General features: G+C 43.2%; 1 protein-coding gene across 1 annotated transcript in view; it reads right to left on the reverse strand.

The window, feature by feature from the left end:
* Positions 1-7004, reverse strand: part of LOC102299724 (neuronal acetylcholine receptor subunit alpha-7) — a gene marked incomplete at its 3' end in the record, with an annotated part of 62264 nt that overhangs the window by 51156 nt on the left and 4104 nt on the right.

Consider the following 7004-nt stretch of genomic DNA (forward strand, 5'->3'; position numbering starts at 1 on the left):
TCGGAGAGATGTTATTGCATAGTATGGATTGTGTGTTTGATTTCAATTATGTCTTTTATATATGTTGAGTCTGTACAGTAGTGTTTAGGTATTTCCTTGCTGAAATCTTTCTCCGTATTAGTCACCGTGTGTTGGGTGCCCGTTTTTGCAAGTCTTCTCTTAACTGAAGTTGAGTTCAGTTTTGTTCTTATGTTCTTGTCGTTTCTTGGGTGTGGAGATTTGTTTTTTGTTCTTAATTTTTTTATGTATTATTGTATATGAGCTCTTTTTTATGCTGGCTTTTGACGGTCTGGGAATTGTTTGTATCGAGGCTGCTCAGTGCTGTCACAGTCTGCTGCATGGGGTGGGAGATGTTGTCCAACAGGGATGACAGCTTAGCCGCCGTTCTCCTGTCACTCACCACCTCCACTGGGTCCAGAGGGCATCCAAGAACAGAGCTGGCCCTTCGGATCACCCTGTTCAGTCTCTTCCTGTCCCCAGCAGAGATGCTTGTCTCCAGTCTGCACGAGTCCAACAAACGAGCTGCTGTAGCTCAAACTGTCCATGTCAGGTGGTTCTGATGGAAAGGTGTCAGGATGCACAGAGCACCAGTTTAATGCATATGGGGCTGCAGACCAGTCAGGGTGGGCGTGCTGACCATCAGAACTAAAGCACAGAACAATGGAAGAAGGTGGCCTGGTCCGAATCACGTTTTTTGGATGCATGCATGTGCGCCGCTTTTCTGGGGAACACTCGACAATAGGATGCATTATGGGAAGACGGTGAGCCAGAGGAAGCAGCAGCATGATGCTTTGGGCGATGGAAACAGTGCTCCCTGATGGCTGTGGTCTCTTTCAGCAGGATAATGCACTGGAAGCAGGAATGTTTCCAGAATGGTTTGAGGAGCACAACAACCAGTTTGAGGTGTTGACTTGGCCTCCAGATTCCCCAGAATCACGTGCTGGACAAACGGACACCTTTCCATCAGAGCTGGAGGGTCCGTGCCTCCACGGGTCAGGTGGAGACAACATAAAGAGACACGTTTAACTTCACATGAGGCATTGATAACAGCCGCTATCAAAGTAAAACAGGAAGTAAGACACAACTGAATGAGGATAAACAAGATTAATGTGACACAGGAGACATCACAGACAAAAACACAGCGTTGGTAACAGTAACTACAACCGAGAACAAAAGACTCAAACAACAAGATGAGAATATAAACCATGAAGAGAAATTATATTAGAAGATAGAGCAGGCGTGAAAGCGCGGGGGAAATAGAAACAACAGTTCTATTAATAGAAACCACTGACCCACAGAAACAGCTTCAAATGCAGGACTGAAGTAACAGACTAAAACTTATAATACACCCGAGGATCAGAAGTCCAGATAAAAGTAAAACGTTTGCCTGCAGAAGCTGCAGCATCACTGTAACAGTCACAGCTCTGCAGTTCTTCATGTTGACAGTAAATAAAATAATTTCATTTTCACTTGCGTTCATGCAGAAATTCAGATCCCTTCATTTGTTGACTTCTACCAGCGTTTGGGTTTTTTAGTTGAGCAGTCAGAGCACGAAACGCAGACAAAGGAACAGAAAATATTTCTGTTATCTGGAGCTCATTTCCTGACAGTCAGCCCCTCCCCCCACGCTCGGCCAAGGTCTCACCGAGCACCTGTCAGTCATCCGGATGAGCTTTCATCTCCACCAAGGCTGATGTAATCCGTCTCCTCGAAGCCTTCAAGACCCCCGGTCTCTGAGCGACTCTGGGCTGCCTCAGATGAAAGGTGACAAAAGGAAGAGAAATGCGGTGAAATCGATGTTTGTCAGACCAGACGTGGGTCACAGATCTCACTCGATGGCAGATTCAGAGCTCTGCACACTTCAAGCAGCCGCTCAGTTGCATCGGCCAATCAAGAGGCACCGCTAACGACCTGCCAACACTCCCAGCGTTACAGCACTTCAGTCGTACAAAACAGATAATGAACAGAACAAATGTAGTGCTGGGAAAGTTTTCTCACATATTTGTCAGACTTTCATGTCTCAGATCATCAAACTCATTTTTATATTATACAAAAACCTGGAACAGAGTGAGCGATGTAGTCAAAGCAGCCTCTGAGTCCAGGAGGAAACTCTGGACTGGCAGGATGGGGATGGTGGAGAGTCTGGGCAGCTCCACAGAATACTTTAGTGGTTCTCAGCTGCTAAACTGGGAGAGAAAGCCTGTGTTAGCGTCAGGCTCCACCTCAGTTAAACTGTTGGAGCGGTCATGCGTGCTGACGACAGTCGTTCCTGTTTCCCTCCAGGCTCTCTGCAGGGCGTGTACCAGCGGCGTCTCTACAAGGAGCTGATGAAGAACTACAACCCGTTAGAGCGGCCGGTCAGCAATGACTCCCACAGCCTGACCGTCCACTTCAGCTTCAGCCTGCTGCAGATCATGGACGTGGTAAGAACTGTTGCTTCAGTATGAACTGTTAATAATCCCTGTTATTATATATACCTGTTATTATATGTCCCTGTTATTATATATACCTGTTATTATATATACCTGTTATTATATGTCCCTGTTATTATATGTCCCTGTTATTATATATACCTGTTATTATATGTCCCTGTTATTATATGTCCCTGTTATTATATCGTATTAGTCCCTGTTATTATATGTCCCTGTTATTATATATCCTGTTATTATATTCACCTGTTATTATATGTCCCTGTTATTATATATACCTGTTATTATATGATACCTGTTATTATATGTCCCTGTTATTATATAACCCTGTTATTATATATCCCTGTTATTATATGTCCCTGTTATTATATATCCCTGTTATTATATGTCCCTGTTATTATATGTCCCTGTTATTATATGTCCCTGTTATTATATGTCCCTGTTATTATATGTCCCTGTTATTATATGTCCCTGTTATTATATATACCTGTTATTATATGTCCCTGTTATTATATGTCCCTGTTATTATATAGTCCCTGTTATTATATGTCCCTGTTATTATATGTCCCTGTTATTATATATACCTGTTATTATATGTCCCTGTTATTATATATACCTGTTATTATATATCCCTGTTATTATATGTCCCTGTTATTATATGTCCCTGTTATTATATAGTACCTGTTATTATATGTCCCTGTTATTATATTACCTGTTATTATATACCTGTTATTATATGTCCCTGTTATTATATATACCTGTTATTATATAACCGTATTGTCCCTGTTATTATATGTCCCTGTTATTATATATACCTGTTATTATATGTCCCTGTTATTATATGTCCCTGTTATTATATGTCCCTGTTATTATATGTCCCTGTTATTATATGTCCCTGTTATTATATATACCTGTTATTATATGTCCCTGTTATTATATATACCTGTTATTATATATCCTGTTATTATATGTCCCTGTTATTATATGCCCTGTTATTATATATCTCTGTTATTATATGTCCCTGTTATTATATGTCCTGTTATTATATATCCCTGTTATTATATTCCCTGTTATTATATGTCCCTGTTATTATATGTCCTGTTATTATATGATCACCTGTTATTATATATCCTGTTATTATATGTCCCTGTTATTATATGTCCCTGTTATTATATATACCTGTTATTATATGTCCCTGTTATTACGGCATCTGTGTGTGAGATCAGAGACTAGATGACTTCATACAGGACCAAGAAAGAAATGCTTAAAGGGGATCTTTAGAAGAGTGTGAGCTACTGGTGCATGTACTGGTGCATGTACTGGTGCATGTACTGGTGCATGTACTGGTGCATGTACTGTCTGTGCATGTACTGGTGCATGTACTGGTGCATGTACTGGTGCATGTACTGGTGCACATGTTGTACCAATAATAACATTAACTGATATGTAAACATCAGTGTAATCACAGCTTCCTCGTCGTCTGTTGCTTCCTGTTTGTATTGTAGCATCTGAGCTGCGTTAGATAAACTTCACAGGTGCCTCCTCACTGTAACTATGACTGCAGGTCTTACTGGGAACCAGTGTGAATTCATAAAGTTAAATAAATCAAATAAATGAAGGATGATTGTGACTAAGGGCAACATATGACACATCATATGATAACCATGCAGTGAAGATCTGGTATTGTGATCTTCTAACGCTATCATGAACACTTTAACCAGGATATGAGGGAGGGAAGGAGGGAAAGCAGGAGCAGAAATATCCAGATAACATCTGTGTTTGCACTGAATGTTTTGCTGTGTAGAGTTGAATGAATAAACTCAGACGGGTCGCCGACACGCTGCAGTCTGCACAGACGAGCAGCTCCGCTGCAGTGCTCTTTGCAGCAGCTTGTTCCCAGCTGACCGTCCTGCAGCAGCTGCGTCACCGTGGAGGAATTTAAAGTGAATTTTTGCTTTTGCTGAGAAGAAAAATCCAATTTTTGCAGATTTATTACAGTTAATTGTGTATTACCACAAACAGATTGCATATAACTGCCAACTTGACTCCACTCAGTGGCAGACTGGCTGAACTTGTTGTCCACAGCCACAATGATTTTGGTGGAGCTGCATCTGAGACGCACCTCAGATTACTGCTTTTCTGCTTTTCACACAAACAAACTTTAGAAGCTCCCAGTCCTCGACCGTTTCTGCGGGTTCAGAGTGGACGTTTGCTCCAATTAGCCCGACTTCAGGGATGAACTTTCCTGCTGCGCGGCCCGACCGTGAGGCTGAGACATAAACTCAAACAAACAGATGCTGTGAGGAACTAAACGAGCTCAGCTCATTCGTTTCTACCTCACGCACATCTTACAGCCAGTTTAACAAACACTCGCTCTGCACCCTGCTAGCAGCCACAGCAGGAGGCAACTTTCATCTTTCATCTATCATGGCATGTGACAACAAGCGCGAACACACACACACACACACATCAATTATTAGACATGTCAGAGTCCTGGCTGCAGAACTTTATTCAACCACAGTGCAGGGCAGCTAACACACACACTCTTTCTAAAACTGCCTTTTGTCTCCGATGTGCAGTGAGTGTGTGTTTCATGGGTCTGCTCTCGTGTCTGTGTGTGTTTGTGCACACAGAGGAGATGCGATCGTGCTCCACGTGCAGCAGCTCCACCTTCATATGGACCCAGGCGTGGCCTCGGTGCTGCTCTGCATGTGTGAGGGTTTTGGATTGAGTGATTGTGGAGAGCGCCCCCCACAGTGTCTCTCATCGCTCCCGCCTCCTTCTGTCTGAATTTATGGGGGCGCCACAGTCCCACGGAGAAACGAGTTACTCATGAAACCTGAATCGGACCTAAATCTCTCACCGTGACAAAGTATAGCTTATTTTTACACAACGTTGGTATTTACATGAACTTTAAATTCACTTCCTGTGGGTTTTGGAGCAGGGAGCGCCAGCAGAGGCTCGGACAGAGTGCAGCACCGAGGCCACGCCTGGGTCCATATGAAGGTGGAGCTGCTGCACGTGGAGCACGATCGCATCTCCTCTGTGTGCACAAACACACACAGACACGAGTGCAGACCCATGAAACACACACTCACTGCACATCGGAGACAAAAGGCAGTTTTAGAAAGAGTGTGTGTGTGTTAGCTGCCCTGCACTGTGGTTGAATAAAGTTCTGCAGCCAGGACTCTGACATGTCTAATAATTGATGTGTGTGTGTGTGTGTGTGTGCGCGCTTGTTGTCACATGCCATGATAGATGAAAGATGAAAGTTGCCTCCTGCTGTGGCTGCTAGCAGGGTGCAGAGCGAGTGTTTGTTAAACTGGCTGTAAGATGTGCGTGAGGTAGAAACGAATGAGCTGAGCTCGTTTAGTTCCTCACAGCATCTGTTTGTTTGAGTTTATGTCTCAGCCTCACGGTCGGGCCGCGCAGCAGGAAAGTTCATCCCTGAAGTCGGGCTAATTGGAGCAAACGTCCACTCTGAACCCGCAGAAACGGTCGAGGACTGGGAGCTTCTAAAGTTTGTTTGTGTGAAAAGCAGAAAAGCAGTAATCTGAGGTGCGTCTCAGATGCAGCTCCACCAAAATCATTGTGGCTGTGGACAACAAGTTCAGCCAGTCTGCCACTGAGTGGAGTCAAGTTGGCAGTTATATGCAATCTGTTTGTGATAATACACAATTAACTGTAATAAATCTGCAAAAATTGGATTTTTCTTCTCAGCAAAAGCAGAAATTCACTTTAAATTCCTCCACGGTGACGCAGCTGCTGCAGGACGGTCAGCTGGGAACAAGCTGCTGCAAAGAGCACTGCAGCGGAGCTGCTCGTCTGTGCAGACTGCAGCGTGTCGGCGACCCGTCTGAGTTTATTCATTCAACTCTACACAGCAAAACATTCAGTGCAAACACAGATGTTATCTGGATATTTCTGCTCCTGCTTTCCCTCCTTCCCTCCCTCATATCCTGGTTAAAGTGTTCATGATAGCGTTAGAAGATCACAATACCAGATCTTCACTGCATGGTTATCATATGATGTGTCATATGTTGCCCTTAGTCACAATCATCCTTCATTTATTTGATTTATTTAACTTTATGAATTCACACTGGTTCCCAGTAAGACCTGCAGTCATAGTTACAGTGAGGAGGCACCTGTGAAGTTTATCTAACGCAGCTCAGATGCTACAATACAAACAGGAAGCAACAGACGACGAGGAAGCTGTGATTACACTGATGTTTACATATCACTTAATGTTATCATTGGTACAACATGTGCACCAGTACATGCACCAGTACATGCACCAGTACATGCACCAGTACATGCACCAGTAGCTCACACTCTTCTAAAGATCCCCTTTAAGCATTTCTTTCTTGGTCCTGTATGAAGTCATCTAGTATCTGATCTCACACACAGATGCCGTAATAACAGGGATATATAATAACAGTAGGGGTGCAACGATATTCGTATCGATATTGAACCGTTCGATACAGTGCTTTCGGTTCGGTACGCATATGTATCGAACAATACAACATTTGTAATTTATTTTATCAATTTTCCTTCTGACGATGCTGTCTGTGTTGA

Source organism: Haplochromis burtoni, unplaced genomic scaffold (assembly GCF_018398535.1).
Source record: "Haplochromis burtoni strain Fernald_Lab_line unplaced genomic scaffold, NCSU_Asbu1 Contig_210, whole genome shotgun sequence".
In the NCBI taxonomy this organism is placed as follows: domain Eukaryota; kingdom Metazoa; phylum Chordata; class Actinopteri; order Cichliformes; family Cichlidae; genus Haplochromis; species Haplochromis burtoni.